Source organism: Malus domestica, chromosome 10 (assembly GCF_042453785.1).
Source record: "Malus domestica chromosome 10, GDT2T_hap1".
In the NCBI taxonomy this organism is placed as follows: domain Eukaryota; kingdom Viridiplantae; phylum Streptophyta; class Magnoliopsida; order Rosales; family Rosaceae; genus Malus; species Malus domestica.
The window spans coordinates 25,124,510-25,144,120 of record NC_091670.1 but is presented as its reverse complement, the minus strand read 5'-3'; positions in this window follow the sequence as shown (position 1 = coordinate 25,144,120).

Genomic DNA, 19,611 nt, shown 5'->3' with positions numbered 1-19,611 from the left:
TTAACGCCTTCAGCTTCTTCGACTCATCTCACTGCTTCCTATTGAAGTTGAACTAGTCTTCGGACGTGGGGGTGGACATAGTTGAGTCGTTGGACCAAGTGGTGGAGGCGGTGGAAGTGGCATTTCACCTTTTGCCGCTAAGTGCTGATGATGGATGAGAGCCTGAGAGTGAGTCGAAAGGGATAAAGAGAGAATGAGTCGAGATGGAGAGAGAATGAGTCGACGGAGAAGAGAGAAAATGATTGAACGAGTTTATCTTTATGAACCAATGGTTAAAAATAATCACAATCAAATTCAACGGTTGAGTTTAATCTCAACAAAATACACTAATATTTTATATATTTATAACATTAATAAAAATTTCAGGTCGGTTACGATAAAACCGAACCAACCAAGTTTGCTTATCAAACTCGAACCGTAAAGTTTGATAATTTTTTATTTTGATAATTTTAGTTTCAGTAAATTTTGATTTAATTTTAGTATTCGATTCAGAAAATACCCGCTCTAGTTCAAATATGGACCCAGTTACCATCAACATCAAGCATAATCTGATTTAACAGTTACTACCAGTAACAGTTGTTTTGTTCTACTATCTTTTTTTATTGGTAAATTCTACCATCTGTCACTATAAATATTTGAATAAATAATAAAGAAATGGTGTGTGATGGAAGACTAATACCAGCAATTTGAAAGCTGATACTGATACATACCAAGCACAAAGTTTCCTGATTTCATATTGTCAAAGTATTTTCGTTGAAAAACAATACCCAGCTTCTAGACTTCTCTCATTCCGTGAGAGACCTTCTTTACTCTGATAAGCATTTACTAACCCGTAATCGGAATGAGAATAAGGAATCCGATTCCGATTACGGATTATACTTGTGTTTACTAAAATTAGGAGGAATCAAAAGTGTGTGGGGCCCACACAAAAAATGGAATTCAATTCCTTAATTTGGAGGATTTAGATTCCCAACATATACAAGATATTTGAATTCTGGATTGCTCTAGCAATAGGAATGATAAATTTTTTCCCTTTATACCCTCACTTACTTTCATTATTGGGAACTTTAATGAAAAGAGTTTGAACTAAGTTTATTTTAACAAAAAAACCATGCTATAAACTTTATTTAATGAAAAAGAATTAAATTTTAATGAAAAACCAAAAAACTTAATTTTTAACTAAAAGGACACAATTAAAAAAAAACCAAAAAAAAAAACAAAAAACATGACTCGTGCGTAGTACATGTACACTGTTTATGAAACTGAACACTGTTTATAAAACTGAACACTATTTATGAAACTGCACTATTGATGAAACTGAACGGTACTATACTATTTATTGGTTCAATTTCATAAATAGTGTCTAGTTTTTTGTCCACTTTCACTGTTTATAAAACTGAACACTGTTTATAAAACTGAACACTATTTATGAAACTGCACTATTTATGAAACTGAACTATACTATACTATTTATTGGTTCAATTTCATAAATAGTGTCTAGTTTTTTGTCCACTTTCATAAAATGATATCTAATTCTTGATCATGTTTCATAAATAATGTCTAGTTATTGGGTCCAGTTTCATAAATAATGCATAGTAATTGGTACAATTTCATTAATAGTCTCTTTATTGGTCCGGTTTCATAAATAGTGTCTAGTTATTGGTCCACTTTCATAAATAGTGCCTATTTCTTGGTCATAATTCATAAATATTGTCTAGTTCTTACTCTAGTTTCATAAATAGTTTATAGTCCAGTGTTCAAATTATGCCTAATTCTTATTTTCGTTTCATAAATAGTGTCTACTTATTGATCTAGTGTCATAAATGATGTCTACTTATTGGTCTAATTTCATTAATAGTGTCTACTTATTTGTGAAGTTTTATAAATAGTGTTTAATTTTTGGTTCAGTTTCATAAGGTTTGAAACTTAGACCCTTATTGGTCAAGTTTTATAAATAGTGTTTAATTCTCAGTAATTATATTTAAAAAGCTGTTTTCAATTACCAAATTAAAATTTCCTCACTTTTTTCATATACCTACAATAATAAATGTAGCTTTCCATCCAATTTATTGAGCTTAGGTGTCATCTTCAAGAAATTTTTCCTTGTGCCTGTAATACAAATGATATACCATATGTCATTATATAAGTATGGTGAAAAATTTTATTTTTTATGTTATTAATTTTTTTAACACAAGATTCTCACAACTTGTATGGAGTATACCATCCCGTGTTCTGGGCACATTGAAAAGTTTCTCATCATCATGACTACTATTAGAAAACAACACCACAAAAATAAAACAGGAGACAAAAATAAAACAGGAGAATGTAATTCAATTCGAAGTTTTTTTTTAATTCTATGCAAAAAAAAAAAAAAAACTATTAATCTAGCTGAATGATGGGACAAAAGGTAGGAGAAAAAAAGTGGACTAGGGTGGGGGGTACGCGCCCCACGCTATTGGGTTTGTTATGTTTTTTTTTTCTTTTTTAGTCTTTTGTCCTTATTATTAAAATAAAGTTAATGGGTAGTTTTTGATTTAAATGTAAAGATTTGAAGTTCTTTTCATTAGTTTTCCTTTCATTATTTTCAAGATTATTCTTTTAACCCTAGACTTATTTTTCTTTTCACCCAGCTTATTTTCTATCTTCACCCAGCTCATTTCTTTTCACCCAACCCATGTCCTTCTAGCTCATTAAGCATAATTCTATGCTCATTCACATTATGCACAACTCCATACATATGCCGAAGAGAAAAAACTACAACTTGAGCGAGAAAATTTAGGTATTAAAGTCAATACTTAAATTTATAAAAAAAAAATAAACAAAATCATTTTAGTATGTTTATGAAATCAAAAAGCAATTTAATTTTTTCTTACTATTATATACTATATCAAATTTTATTAAAAAAGTATATAAAATATTTGATTTGAGACAATGGCATTTTAGTAATCATATGGTTTGTTGATGCACAAAATCAATGAGGATTTTGGTATAACAGAAAGTGTTAAGTTTGTGACCTTTGCTAGATTGCTCTGGTCATTAGTGTGTATAAGTATGTAACTGGATAGAGACAGGGAAGCAAATACAAGATGTACGTGGTTCATCCAGATTGGCTACGTCCACGGAGTAGAGGAGTTCTCATTAATTGTGAAGGGTTTACACAAGTACATAGGTTCAAGCTCTCCTTTAGTGAGTACAAGTGAATGATTTAATAAAAATGACATTAAGAAATATTGTGAGAGAATGATCTCTATTTATAGAAGAGAGTTTCTGGTGTCATTTTGACATTGACACGTGTCGTGTTGTGATTGGCTTCTGATGTTGACACATGTCGCGCTATGATTAGTTTCTGATGTCGACATGTGTCGCGCTATAATTGGCCTCCTGGTTTAAGGGAAACTCTTTTAGGTCCTTGACGGTATAACGTTGACCGGTGCTTAGTAGTTTCGGGATTGGTCAAGTATGGTACGAACAGTGCTCCCCTAAGTTCCCGAGTGAGGGAAGCTCCTTGGTTAGGGACTTGCAAGATCCAAGCCATTGAGTAATCATGAAACTTCTAAGTACCGAAGTGTGGTATCATTTTCACTTGCCTTATCTGTCTCATACGTAGTTGTGACATCTTCTCTGGAAGTATTTTTCCTCCATCCAGGGGTGGTATCTTTAACCGATGAAAATGCACAAGGTAATGTATCAATTTCACTTGAAGCTTACTTGTAGTTTCGGGCTTGGTCAAGTGCGATACAAAACCCTATAGTAGGAGTCCCCCAAGTCGCCGAGTTAAGAGATTTGCCGAAAGAGGTAACAAACAAGGTAAGCAATCAGACTTCCAAGCAAGTAACCTGGATCGAAGGTTCGGCTTCGGCTTCCAGTTGATTGTTCTTCTTCTCCTTGTGTCGTAAACAGCAACAAGGATAAGGAGAAGCAAATGAAAAAGAGGTGATATGAGATATTTTTACTTTTGAAGAAGTAACCTTCCACATGCTTATTCTTGAACTGGGCTGGAGGGTTTTCTGGTTTCCTCCATAGTATAAGGCCGACTCAAGAATTTGAGGGTCAAAACAAGTCCATCAAATCAAGAGTGCGTTCGACCTTTATGATATGGGATACTTTTGCTGTTGACGAAGTAATAGATGAATCGGCATGTGTTCTGTTGCGCTTGTCTCCATCCTTGTATCCTTCTCACTTGCCCTATATGTTCCTCAAGCAGATGTGGTATCTTTTATAGAAGCATAAGATGTTGAAGACGAGTACTCGAAAGCAATGCTAGGTAAGTAATCAGGCAAGGGGTTCCAGGCAGTCAGTTCCTGATTGGAAGCTTGATTCCAAGTGCTAACTGATTGCTCTCTTTCTCCTTGTCTTATAGGTAAGAACAAAGGTAAATGAAAAGACAGGGAAAAAGAATGATATGAGATACTCTTGCTTTTGACCCTGATGATATGAGATACTCTTGCTCTGGTGTGGCTGGTTTGCATAGGTATTATTGGGAAAGGGGGAAGAAAGTTGAGTATTTCGAGAGGTTTCATTGGGAGTGCCTTCTCAGATATGAGGAAGGGTTGAGCACTTTTGCAAGTCTGCCTGTCCGTGGAGGATGAAGATCGACATATATAGGAATCTCCCTAACAACAAGTAGTAATGCTATTCCTTTACCCTTCTTAGTCAATGTAATGGGAGCTGCAAGCTTCACGTGTTTTAACTTTGTCAGAGCACTTTGAAAAAGTGGTATGTGGTATCTGGAAAGCTGATGTTGCGTGTGAAGATTGCAGACAAGCTTTATCAAGGAAATCTGGCTCTCGAAGTTCGGAGAGCGATGCTTCTTCGGTTTTTGAACAAGCAATCATGTCGGGGATCTGGCTCTCTAGATTCGGAGAGTGGTGCCTCTTCGATTTTTGAGAAAGTAATCCTGTTGAGAGTCTGGCTCTCGAGATTCAGAGGGCGGTGCCTCTTCGATTTTTGAACAAGTAATAATGTTATTCCTTTACCCTTCTTGGTCATAGCAATGTAGTGGGAGCTGCAAGCTTCACATGTTTTAACTTTGTTAGAGAGCTTTGAAAAAGTGGTCTGTGGTATCTGGAAAGCTGATGTTGCGTGTGAAGATTGCAGACAAGCTTTATCCAAGGAAATCTGGCTCTCGAAGTTCGGAGAGCGGTGCCTCTTCGGTTTTCGAACAAGCAATCATGTCGGGGATCTGGCTCTCAAGATTCAGAGAACAGTGCCTTTTTGATTTTTGAGAAAACAATCCTTTTAGGAGTTTGGCTCTTGAGATTCGGAGAGCAGTGCCTCTTCAATTTTTGAGAAAGCAATCTTGTTGGGAGTGTTTTCTCGAATGTGAGTAAAGGTTGGGCATTTTTGCCAGTCTACCTTGCCACGGAGCACGGAGGTTAACACACATTGAGACTTTCTAGTTATCAAGCAGTGGTGCTGTTCCTTTACCATTGTGGGTAATAGTATGGTAGTTGGACCTTCAAAATTTATGTGTCTAAACTTTGTCAGAGATCTTTGGCAAAGTTATCTGTGGTACCCGAGGAGCTGATGTTGCTTGTGGAAAGTGGTGCATCTTCGGAATCCGGAGAGTGGTGCATTTTCGGAATCCGGAGAGTGGTGCCTCTTCAAGTTTTGAACCAACGGCCCTGTTGCCCTATCTTTTATAAGGGCACCTATTGTGTGCAAGGAGTTCATTCATAGAGTTATTGCTTGTAGGAATTTTCCCCTTACTTCAGAGATTTATTGCACCTCATTTCTCCTTCATCATTTCTGAGAATGTCTGGCATATCCGACCGTCGTTTTGACTTGAACTTTGGTGAAGAGGTAGCCATGCCTTCTCAAGACAACATATGGCGCTCATTCTTCTTATCCCGTACTGGTCCTCTTACCGTTGGGGACTCTGTGATGAAGAATGATATGACCGCTGCGTTGGTGACCAGGAACCTTCTCACTCCCAAAGATAACAGATTACTTTCCAAACGGTCTGATGAGTTAGCTGTTAAGGATTCTCTGGCTCTCAGTGTTCAGTGTGCAGGTTCTGTGTCTAATATAGCCCAACGCCTATTTGCTCGAACTCGCCAAGTTGAATCATTGGTGGTTGAAGTGATAAGTCTCAAACAGGAGATCAAAGGGCTCAAGCATGAGAATAAACAGTTGCACAGGCTCACACATGACTATGCTACAAAAATGAAGAGGAAGCTCGACCAGCTGCAGGAATCTGATGGTCAGATTTTACTTGATCATCAGAGGTTTGTGGGTTTGTTCCAAAGGCATTTATTGCCTTCGTTTTCTGGGGCTGTACCGCGTAATGAAGCTCTAAATGATCAACCTTCAGTGCCTCCTCCTTCTAGGGTTCTGCCTAGTACTGAGGCTCCGAATAATCACCCTATGGTGCCTCCTCTTTCTGGGGCTCTGCCGACTGCTGAGACTTCTCCTGAGCAACCTTTGTGAATGCTCCTTGTTGTTTGTTTATTTTGATTCATATATATGTACATATTTGTAACTTATTTGAGATATCAATAAACAAACTTTGCTTCATTTCAACGTATTGTGTTAAATACACCAAGGCCTTCCTCACTAAGTTCTTTGAATTTTTGCTTTTATTGAAGCTTGTATGTTGAAGCTTTGTGAGTGAAGCATGTAGGTTGAGGTAGTGCTCCCGTAATTTCCCTAGTGAGGAAAACTTTTCGTTTGGAGACTTGAAAAATCTAAGTCACTAAGTGGTCGTGAGACTTCCGAGTATCAAGGTGCAGCAGCATATGGTAGAAGTCCTTCAAGTCTCCGGTCGAGGGAGTTGACGAATGAGGCATTTCCTTTCTAAGTGGTAGCCCAAAACTCTTTCTTCATATATATTTGTTATGAAAGTTGTTAGGCCCAAAGAAGATGAGGCCTAGGCAAAATTTTTTTTTCGAATTTTTGAATTTTTAAATTTTCGAATTTCTGAATTTTTGAATTTTTCGAATTTCCGAAAAAAAAATTAAATAAATATATATATTTTAAAGCTTTGGTGTTGAAGCTTTGTAGGTGAAGCTTTGAGGTTAAAGCTTTGTTGGGCACCATGAATTGTTTTTGCTTCACACTATCTTGATCAAGATAGTGTGAAGCTTTTGTAGGTGAAGTTTTTGTGGGTGAAGTTTTTGTAGGTGAAGCTTTTGTAGGTCAAGCTTTTGTGGGTCAAGCTTTTGTAGATGAAGCTTTTGTGGGTCAAGCTTTTATAGGTCAAGCTTTTATAGGTCAAGCTTTGTTGGGCACCATGAATTGATTTTGCTTCACACTATCTTGATCAAGATAGTGTGAAGCTTTTGTGTTGAAGTTTTGTAGGTGAAGCTTTTGTGTTGAAGTTTTGTAGGTGAAGCTTTAGTGGGTGAAGTTTTGTGGGTCAAGCTTTTATGGGTCAAGCTTTTGTAGGTGAAGCTTTTGTGGGTGAAGCTTTTGTGGGTGAAGCTTTTGTGGATGAAGCTTTTTTAGGTGAAGCTTTTGTGAGTCAAGCTTTTGTGGGTGAAGAGCTTTTGTGGGTCAAGCTTTTGTAGGTCAAGCTTTGGAGTTGAAGCTTTTGTTGGGTACCATGAATTGATTTTGCTTCACACTATCTGGATCAAGATAGTGTGAAGCTTTTGAGAATTTGTAGTTGTCCTCCATTGATGAAGCTTTTATTGGTGAAGCTTTTGTGTTGAAGCTTTTATTGGTGAAGCTTTTGTGGGTGAAGCTTTTGTGTTGAAGCTTTTGTAGGTGAAGCTTTGGAGTTGAAGCTTTGTAGGTGAAGCTTTGGAGTTGAAGCTTTCGTTAGGTACCATGAATTGATTTTGCTTCACACTATCTTGATCAAGATGGTGTGAAGCTTTTGAGAATTTGTAGTTGTCCTCTATTGATGAAGCTTTTGTTGGTGAAGCTTTTGTGTTGAAGCTTTGTAGGTGAAGCTTTGGAGTTGAAGCTTTTGTTGGGTACCATGAATTGATTTTGCTTCACACTATCTTGATCAAGATAGTGTGAAGCTTTTGAGAATCTGTAGTTGTCCTTCATTGATGAAGCTTTTGTTGGTGAAGCTTTTGTGTTGAAGCTTTGTAGGTGAAGCTTTGGAGTTGAAGCTTTTTTTGGGTACCATGAATTGATTTTGCTTCACACTATCTTGATCAAGATAGTGTGAAGCTTTTGAGAATCTGTAGTTGTCCTCCATTGATGAAGCTTTGTTGAATTTCCTTTTTTTTTTTTTGGGAAACTAGAAATTTGAAAATGTGGAAGAGACAACATATACAAATTTTGCTTCCACATTGTTGAGCAAGAGATTGTGATGCGAGCCACACCTTGTAGTAGTCGAAGTTTTGGACGAACCATATAAATTGAATTTGCTTCGAACAGTCTTAAATTTGCTTCGAAGGTTTGAGAATTGTAGTTGCCCTCTATTGATGAAGCTTTTGTTGACACCATAAATTGGTTTTGCTTCACACTGTCTTGATCAAGAGTGTGTGAAGCTTTTGAGAATTGTGGTTGAACTCATTTGATGAAGCTTTTGTTGGCACCATAAACTGGTTTTGCTTCACACTGTCTTGATAAAAAATGTGTGAAGCTTTTGAGAATTGTGGTTGCCCTCCATTGATGAAGCTCTTGTTGGCACCATATATTGGTTTTGCTTCACACTGTCTTGATCAAGACAGTGTGATGCTTTTGAGAATTGTGGTTGAACTCCTTTGATGAAGCTCTTGTTGGCACCATAAATTGGTTTTGCTTCACACTGTCTTGATCAAGAGTGTGTGAAGCTTTTAAGAATTGTGGTTGCCCTTCATTGATGAAGCTCTTATTGTTGGCACCATAAATTGGTTTTGCTTCACACTGTCTTGATCAAGAGTGTGTGAAGCTTTTGAGAATTATGGGGGTTGAACTCCTTTGATGAAGCTCTTGTTAGCACCATAAATTAGTTTTGCTTCACACTGTCTTGATCAAGAGTGTGTGAAGCTTTTAAGAATTGTGGTTGAACTCCTTTGATGAAGGTCTTGTTGGCACCATAAATTGGTTTTGCTTCACATTGTCTTAATCAAGAGTGTATGAAACTTTCTACGAGTTGTAGTGTTTACATTGTTACAGAGAGGAAATGTTTGAAGCAGATGCAAAAGGGCTGAATAGCTTGATCTTCGTATGTCATGCACTGAAGTTGTTGTTGGCTTGCAATAAGACTTTGTTGGTGACTATAACTCTTGTTGGGCATAAGTGCTCCTCTAGTTGAGTTGTCAAGCTTGAGGGTTTCTGATTATTTGTGAATGCTAGGAGTTCACATGTACAAGTTGTACCACTCGTCTTCTAGTAGGTGGAATGAATGATGAGTTGCTTTCATTACTTGGTTGGTGGTACGAATGTGAGTTCTTTCTTCCCCTGGTTGGTGGCATGAATGGCAAGTTACCAAATGATATTAGAGTACGGGTTGTACATTTCATCACCTGGTTGGTAGCATGAAGGAAAGTACAGGTTGTACATTTCATCACCTGGTTGGTGGCATGAATGGCAAGTTGCCAAATAATATTAGAGTACGGGTTGTACATTTCATCACCTGGTAGGTGGCATGAAGGAGAGTACGGGTTGTACATTTCATCATCTGGTCGGTGGCATGAAGATGAGTTCCTTCTTCACCTAGTTGGTGGCATGAATGGCAAGTTGCCAAATGATATTAGAGTACGGGTTGTACATTTCATCACCTGGTTGGTGGCATGAATAACAAGTTACCAAATGATATTAGAGTACGGGTTGTACATTTCATCACCCGGTTGGTGGCATGAAGGAGAGTACGGGTTGTACATTTCATCACCTGGTTGGTGGCATGAAGATGGGTTCCTTCTTCACCTTTCATCACTTGGTTGGTGAGAATAAGGGCAAGGTGTCTAGGCACATTGTAACAAATGTCGAATGACACAAAATATGTTGAACCATTTCAAAGCACAGTTGGCTTATGTATGAATGTGTTGGAATGTATGATTGAACGAATATACTGTGAAGCTATTCGTTTATTTGTATAGTCTTTTTGACATATACTTAGACTTTGTTTCATGTTGGAAGCATTCATGTTGAAGCTTTGAACTCGAGTGTTTCATTACTAGGAATGTAAGAGGATTATAATTGAGTTATCTAAATTACCTCTTTATTGAATTTATGCCAAATAGTCTTCGTTACATAGGATGCCGAACGGCTGAAGCTTAACACTTGTACAATGTGAGTTTACTTGTAATAGTACTTTAAGTGATCAACGTTCCATGGATGGCCAAGGGTCTTGCCATCAGAGCTTCTAAGCTTGTAAGAGCCAGGGCGACTGATGCCAACAACTTCAAACGGTCCATCCCAGTTTGGACTAAGTGTTCCTTTACTCAGGACTCTGTCGCAGAGTAATCTTTTCTTCAATACCCAGTCCCCTACTTTGAAAAATGAGGTTTGACCCTTGAGTCATAGTAGTTGGAGATGCGCTGCTTGTGGGCGACATTCCTCAAATGAGTCTGGTTTCTGTGTTCCTCGACTAGATCTAAGTTGAGGGTAAGTTGTTTGTCATTTTTGCTTTGCACGTAGTTCTGAACTCAGAACGTTGCTTGCTCAAGCTCAACTGGGACAACTACCTCTGTACTAAAGGGAAGTGAGAATAGGGTTTCTCTTGTTGATGTTCGATACGAAGTATGGTATGACTAAAGAACTTGGGGTACAAATTTGGCCAACAACCTTTAGCCTTATCTAAGCTGGTTTTCAAAGTTCGCTTGATTATTTTGTTGATGGCTTCAACTTGTCCATAAGACTGGGGATGAGCTGGGGAGGCAAAACATAAATTGATGTTGAACTTAGAGCAGAACATCCTAAACTTATTGTTGTCAAACTGTCTCCCATTGTCAGCGACTATCGCATTGGGAATGCAGAATCTGCAAAGGATGTTCTTCCATACGAAGTCTTCTATTTTTGCCTCAGTAATGGTTGCCAAGGGTTCTACTTCGGCCTACTTTGTGAAGTAGTCAACTGCAACGATTGCATAGCGAACCTTGCCCTTCTCTACAGGCATTGGGCCGATCAAATCAAGTCCCCATTGGGCGAAAGGCCAATGGCTGATCATAAGAGTGAGCGGCTCGGAAGGGGAGTGAGGAATAGTTGTGTAGCGTTGACACTTATCACATGAACGGGATATTATGATGGCATCTTGGTGGAGTGTTGGCCAGTAATATCCTTGGCAAAAAGCCTTGTATGCTAAAGATCGAGATCCAGCATGATCTCCGCAGACTCCTTCATGTATTTACCTAATGACAGTTTCCGCCTCTACGGGCGTAAGGCATCTTAGGTATGGTAGGTTAAAACCCCGCTTGTAGAGTTGGTCATTAATGATCAAGTAACGGGTAGCCTTGTATCGAATCTGCTTAGCTTGGACTTTGTCATTTGGAAGGGTGCCATGAGCAAGGAATCTATAAATCGGGGTAATCCAACTATCTCCTTGTTGTAAGTTGCTCACTTCCGCATCTATGGTGCTTGGTACTGCCAACAATTCGACCTGAATTTTTCTCCCAATCTTGTCTTCCACCGCTGAGGCGAGGTGAGCCAAAGCATCTGCATGACTGTTTGCCACTCGAGGAATTTGGGTGATCTAGTAGTGGAAGTGTTTGAGCAACAATTGCGTTTATGCCAGATATGCTGCTATGGAGCTATCTTTAGCGTCAAAGTTGTTGGTGACTTGGTTAACCACCAATTGGGAGTCACTGAAGATATCAATTCGTTTAACCCCAAGGTGTTTGGCCAAATGTAAGCCTGCTAGGGGGGCTTTATATTCGGCCTCATTGTTCGACGCCTTAAATTTGAAACGAAGAGCATACTTCATCACCATTTTGTCAGGGGTCGTAAGAACTAGTCTTGCTCCACAACCCTGTTGGTTGGACGAGCCATCAACATATAGACTCCATGCTGGGGCTGTTGGTTATATTTTATGAGTTTCCAAGGGTAATGAAACCATTTATTTAGGCATAGAAACAATGTCAACAGGATATGTGAAGTCGGCGATGAAGTCTGCCACTGCTTGGCCCTTCTCAGCTGGCTTTAGTTGGTAGGAGATGTCAAACTCACCCAATGTTATCGCCTATTTGATCATTCGCCTGGAAGTGTCAGAACTTTAGAGTATTTGTCGAATAGGATGATTGGTAAGCACGATGATGGAGTGTGCTTGGAAGTAAGGGCGAAGTTTTCGAGCAAACATGACCAATGCTAGAGCCAATTTCTCAATGTTGGAGTATCATGTCTCCGCATCTTGTAAGGCCTTGCTAGCGTAGTAGACATGCCGTTCGATATTACCATCTTTTCGAATGAGAACAGAACTTACTGCTAAAGCCGATGCCGACAGATAGATAATGAGAGTCACCAATCTCAGGTTTGAAGAGCAAATGGGCTTTACTCATGTAGTCTTTGAGGTTCTTGAATGCCTCAACACATTCATCAGTCTATGTAATGTACTTCTTACTTCCCTTAAGTGCTTTGAAGAAATGAGCACATCTGTCTGTGGCCTTAGAGATGAACCTAGTTAAGGCTGCCACCTTGCCAGTAAGGCTCTAAATGTATTTTGAAGTTACTGGCTCCTTCATGTAGAGGATTGCTTTGATCTTCTCGAGATTAGCCTCAATACCTCGTTGGCTTATCATGAAGCCTAAGAATTTTCCAGAGCCTACGCCGAAGGCACATTTGTTGGGGTTCAACCTCATTCAATACATCTTCAGAATGGTGAAAGTTTTAGATAGGTTGGTGATGTGTTGGTCAGCATGTTTGCTCTTGACTAGCATATCATCAACGTAAACTTTACATGCTCTTCCCAATCTGTTCGACGAACATTGAATTGACTAGTCTCTGATAAGTCACTCCTGCATTCTTTAGGCCGAAGGGCATGACTTTGTAGCAATATAGTCCCCTGTCAGTAGTGAAGGCTGTGTGTTCTTGGTCTGGAAGGTTCATGGGGATTTGGTTGTATCCTGAGTAAGCATATATGAAGCTTAGGAGTTCACACCCTGCCGTAGAGTCTATAAGTCTGTTTATGAGAGGAAGGGGAAAGTTATCATTCGGGCATCCTTTGTTTAGGTCGATGTAATCGATACACATTCTCCACAAGACCTTTTGGAGCAGGAGACCTTCCTGGTCGGATTCTTCTTAACAAGGAAAACATTTGCTACCCACGTTGGATAATTAACTTCGCGGGCAAAGCCTATGCCTTTGAGTTTTTCAACTTCTGCCTTCATTGCCTCGTACCGTTCAGCATCATAAGATCTTCGCTTCTGTCTCACTGGCTTGGTCTTAGGGTCAATACTTAAGTGATGACAAATTATATCGGGAGAGATGCCTGGCATGTCCTTGTATGACCAGGCGAAGACCTTAGTGTTCACTTGCAAAAAAGAGATCAATGCCAACCGAATGGGTGGTGACAAGGTGGTACCAATCTTTACCATGCGATCTGGATAATCTTTTGAGATAGAGATCTTCTCAAACTCTTCAGCGGGTTGTGCTTGCTGGGTAAAAGAGTCATCTCGAGGATCGTCGGGTTGACTGTTGCAACTGTAAAAATCCAAGTTGGCTTCGTCTAGGCTGGTCTATATGACTTGGTCATGTATAGAAAGGGTTTCCTTGGGCACATGCAGGTGCTGTTGCTTGACCGAAGTGTTGTAACATAATCGTCACTAAGTTGATCTCCTTTAATGTAACCATTGCCATAAGGGGTTGGAAATTTCATCAACAACATATGTGTGGATACCATGGCCTTGAGATCATTGATGCATGTGCGTTTGAAAATGACATTGTATGTCGTTGGGCAATCAACCACCAGAAAGTTAGTGGTAATGGTAGCTGCGTAAAGGCCTGTACCAATAGTGAAAGGTAAATGTATGCTCCTCAAAGGTTGCACGATATCACCGGAGAAGCTTATCAGAGGGGAAATCGAGCGGTCGAGCAAGTGTTCAGCTACATTAAGTGCCCTGAAAACTTCAGCAAACATGATATTAACCGAAGCCCCCCGTGTCTACCAGGATTCGTCGTATTTCAAAGTTGGCTATGTGAGCTTCCACGATCAGTGGGTCGTTGTGAGGGTGGATGATACCTCTTTCTTCCTCAGGGTAGAAACATATTGGTGACAAGGTGGTGACAATCTGAGTGCCTCGACTTTGGCTTCGGTATCAAGTGTGCTATGCTGGGGTAAATGGCCACGCATGTGGCGTTTAAATGTTTGTATGCCTCATACCTTGGGGTAGGGGCTGTCCTAACACATGCTTCACCCACTATGTTGACTACCTGGGGTTAAGGATTATCATGGCGATACCCTTGGTTATCGCGATAGTGTCCCTTACTCCTTTTACTAAAATGAGACTGGTGAGGATGGAAATCTTTCTTTTTGCCCTGAGATTGATATGTATGTTGACTTGGCAAAGTATTAAGTAAAGTAGGGGGAGGCACCGCTGCCGTTTGGAAGGTCGAGGTCTTCTCATTTGGTTGGATCTGGCTTCCACTCCCTACTTGCTGATAAGGGGTGGCTGTGGGGGGTTTCCCTTGATATGTCATTGCCTCGGCGGAGGCATGGTTGTAAGCATGTGCCATCACCTCAGAGTAAGTCTTCCAAGTGTTGGCATTGGTCATGTACTTGAAGAAACAGTCACATAAGCCTGTCGTGAAGGTTTTGAAGGCAGTCTTGTAGTCTGCCTCGGCACAAAGGGAATACTCATGGCTGAAGCGGCCAGCATACATACGTAATGACTCGCCTGGCTTCTGGCGAATAGTGTACAAGTCGTCTGTAGAGTGCAAGCGATTGGTCTGGAAAATGTGTTGAGAAACAAACAGTTTCCTCAATTCCTCAAATAAGTCTACCGTCTCAGGTGGAAGACGGCTATACCAGTTTAGAGCTCCACCAGAGAGGGTAGAGGGGAATAGAAGACATCACTCTTAGTCGGTGTGCATCCGGTATGCCATGGTAGACTAAAAAAAGGTTAAGGTGTTCAATCGGGTCCTCCTTTCCAGTATAGAGTTGCAAGCAAAGCTTCTGCTTTGTCTTTGCTTGGAAGGGGTGTCGAGGATCCTCCTTGTAAGAGGGTCAGGCCTAGGTTGATTCCAATCAGTATCTCAACTTGTCGTTTGGCCTTCAACTTGTTTACTTCCTTAAGAAGTTATAGGACAAGAGGGTCCTGAGTGGAGTCATGTACCACTAGAGCTTTATTTCGTAAATCTTCATCTCTTCTTGGAAGTAAGAAGGTTTGATCAGGAGCATGTGATTTTTCCCTGGATTCCCCGTACTGACTTCCAAGGTATGTTTGTCGAAACTTCTCTGAGTCCCCAATACCTTCTTGTTTCTCTAGGACTTGTTGCCCCTTCCCCAAATTAGTAGCCGGCCTGGGACATGTGAGGGGACCGAGTCTTTCAGATACCCTTGGGTTATTGATCTTCGAGCTTACATGGATGGGATTGTCTAGACATTGCTTTAGGAAATCTCGACAGTCACGAAAGACGGTTTTCGATCCTTCTACTCCTTCTATAAGGAGGTGTCTTCCTCCACTTTTTCAACTTCGGGTCGAAGCAGTTGGGTTGAGAGAAGTCTCATGTTGATCAATATTTTGATGATTAGCTCACTCCTCATCAGGGATACCCCTGTCGAAGGAAGGCGACCCTTCGTGTTAGGGGGCACCCGAATGATGGTTGATGTCCACATGGGTAACGAGCTCACGTGTTTGAGTACGCCTAGTTTCGTGGAGCGTCTCAAAGAGCTTCTCATATTGCTCTTGGAGAACCTCATTCTTCATTGCTATCTTGTTGTTCTGAGCTTCTAGCTCATCGACTTTAGCTTGAAGAGTAACCTTCTTTCCTTCCTTCTTTCGTTGCCTCACACCAAGTACAAGAGGGGTGTCATTTTGCGTGCTGTGATTTCCTTCGCTCCCCATGTTGGACAGGGATGCCTGGTCAAAAGAGAGTGTACGAATGGTGGAAACCAGTTTAACAAAGCTGAAGAGAGTGGGAATAAGTGTCATTCCCACAGACGGCGCCAAATGTTGATGCACAAAATCAGTGAGGACTTTGGTACAACAGAAAGTGTTAAGTTTGTGACCTTCGCTAGATTGCTCCGGTCATTAGTGTGGATAAGTATGTAAATGGATAGAGACAGGGAAGCAAACACAAGATGTACGTGGTTCACCCAGATTGGCTACGTCCACGGAGTAGAGGAGTTCTCATTAATTGTGAAGGGTTTGCACAAGTACATAGGTTCAAGCTCTCCTTTAGTGAGTACAAGTGAATGATTTAGTACAAATGACATTAGGAAATATTGTGAGAGAATGATTTCTATTTATAGAAGAGAGTTTCTAGTTTCATCCTGACATTGACACGTGTCGTGTTGTGATTGGCTTCTGATATTGACACGTGTCGCGCTATGATTGGCTTCTGATGTCGTCACATGTCGCGCTGTAATTAGCCTCCTGGTTGGAGGGAAACTCTTCTGGGTCCTTGACGGTATAACGTTGACCGGTGCTTAGAGAAAAAACTACAACTTGAGCGAGAAAATTTAGGTATTAAAGTCAATACTTAAATTTATAAAAAAAAAATAAACAAAATCATTTTAGTATGTTTATGAAATAAAAAAGCAATTTAATTTTTTCTTACTATTATATACTATATCAAATTTTATTAAAAAAGTATATAAAATATTTGATTTGAGACAAAGGCATTTTAGTAATCATATGGTTTATATTCTGATTCTTCTGAATTAGTAAACAGTTTTATGGAATTGTATTCCGATTCTGGACAGTTTTAGTAAACAACTTCAACAGGAATCTGATTCTGATTTCATCTTATTTCAATTCCTCCTCAATCCAATTCCTTATCAATTCATTTCCTCTCAATTTGATTATAGATTAATAAACGCGCTATGAGAGTTTTTCACCTCTTAGATTGACTTTCGTTGACCTTTGTCCGATGACACGTTAGAATATTTGTGAGTGGACCCCTTCTTAACTTATATATTTTAATAAAATACTAGCCTCGCATGCTTGACATATTTCATGATTTGAATATGATTTATATTATGCCTTTATAGTTTACTATAATTATGGTTTAAGAGAAATTAAGATTTAAAATTACTTTTACGAATACCTTTTATTTATCGAAACTACATTCTACCAAAAGGTTATGAACTATGGGTTGGCATTTATGCATTTCTATGGATATGAATTCTTGGATTTACATATAAGAATTCTATAGTTTTCATTTATGATTTATATTATGGATTTATGAATATGTGCATTATTATGGATTTATGAAATGAGGTTTTGAGCTTTCGAGCTCCAGTGTTTTAGTACGAGTTTTGAGATATGTTTCTCTGTACTTATCTAGTGGGTTATCATACGGCACATCCACACACCACGGGTATAGATGTCTATGACCATAGGACAAGGATGATGAGGAGTAGGGAGATGATATATGTTATACCCCTAGTTTCACTGTCGAAAGCGGTGTCGGACAGCTTCACTAGCCAAGGCTAGTGTCGGTGTGGATGTTATGCTAGCTTTTTAAGCTTCACCTTTGGGTGATGGACAGTTACTGCCTGCGGGCGACTATGATACCCTTAGAGAGTGCAACATTGATGAGATTTATGGACTTGACTTCGGGCGATGATAACACAGTTGTTGAGCATGATTTCCACTCATACTTGTTTTAAGAATATTTTATACGGCATGCTAGGGTTTTTCATAAAACCTATACGTAGTATTATATAATTATATATATATATATATATATATATATATATATATATATATATGTTTTCAAAACAAGGGGTTAGTATGTTCTGATATAAATGGTTTTTCGTATTATTAGTATGATTATAAATTATGGTCCACTCACCTTTTCTGTTTTTGCGCCCCCTCAGGACATAATGACGAAGAGTACAATTCGAGCTTCGAGGCTTTTCCCTACCAGTGACTCTGCTTTCTTTCATCTACTATGACTCTTCTTGACCCTTGTAACTTGATGTTCATCTTTCTTTAGCATCCTGTTTATCTGTATGCTCTAGACATATTATATCTTTGACTTCGAATTTATAATTGTAGATTTTTTTTTTCCTTCTACGGATTTTACATCATTAATGTGTTACTTAGTATTTCTTGCTGCATATTTCTCTGTCGTTTATACGATTTTTAGTTTACATATTCTTTTGTATTCTTAATTGTCTCCTGTTATTCATGTGTGTTCATACACTTAGGGCTTTCGTCACTCTTGAGTGTCGGCCCGCACGTGCCATCCAGGTGTCATTAGGAAATCTGGGTTGGGGTGTGTCAGTTTGGTATCAGAGCCAGGTTAGTCCGATTTTTTATTGATTTCGTGCTAATGTTTTGCTTCCTTAATCCGATTTCATGGATTTCTCCCTTTTGTTTTATTGTTGGGGGTCCAAAGCATACTTAGGATTTCTCCTTATTTCCTTGATTGTTATTTCTTTCCTTTGCTTATTATTCCCTTCCATTGATCTCTATTTTCTTCTATAAATTGTTATTTTGCTCATTAACTGTTAAGTTCTTCAGTTGATTGTTGCCCTCTTTTATTAGTTGTTATTTCTTTCCATTGAGTGTTATTTCCACCATTGACTGTAGTCTTTTTGTGCTTAATTGTTAAATATTTTGTGGTGCTAAACTTTGCTTGATTTTTTTTTTTTTCAGAATTATGAACACTCGTGGCAGAAATGTACCTCGAGGCGGTAATGTACCTCGGCGCCCACGTACTGGTATGTTGGGTGGATTTCAGCAGTTAGCTGTTGCTTTATGTTATGTATTCCCTGGGAACCGCGGTCAAAGTCGCATTTACGTAGAGATTGCTCGTAGTCACGGGGTGACTGATCTGAACATTGTGGGTGCCTGTGAGGAAGTAGAGGAATGGTTAGAAAAAAGTTGAAGATGTTTTTGGGGTCATGAAATGTCGTGAGGATGAGTGAGCAAATACAGTTGGTCATTTCCTTAGAATAGGTGCTAAGATATGGTGGGACTCAGTTGAGCTATCTTGACCTACTAACCCACCTATGACCTAGATGACGTTTCAGGAGCTATTCTCAGATTACTTTCTTAGTCTTTAGTACATAGCCAAAAAGAGATAGGAATTTTATGCTATTCGCCAAGGCAATATATCTATTACAGAGATTGATTGCAATTTCTGGCATTTGGTTAAGCATGTTCCCTCAATAGTCAGGAATCAGCGAGACATGATGTACCATCTTGACATCGCTCTGAGGGACGAGTTTGGCCCATTTATATTGGTGGCACAGTATGGCACCTATGATAGTATGATCCAGACAGCCTTAAGAGTAGAGCGGCCATTCCTGACTTCTAATAGTCAGAGTCAGTTTCAAAACCTGACATGCCCCGATCCCGATATTCCTCGAATATCAGGATAGGCACATGCTGACCGACACCTGAGGGTGACGAAAGCCATTTATTAAGTGCAAATGCTGAGAATACAGGAATAAATAAGACTTAAAAATATAAAAGAATAAAGAATATGCATTTAAGGAACGTGTTTAGAGCATACAACTAACTAGAATACTAAAAGAAATAATATAAAATTTTAGTTAACAAAGGAGTAGGTTCTACACCAAGAGGACTCGAAAATGCCGCTGCGGAAGTGCCTTGACGCCGG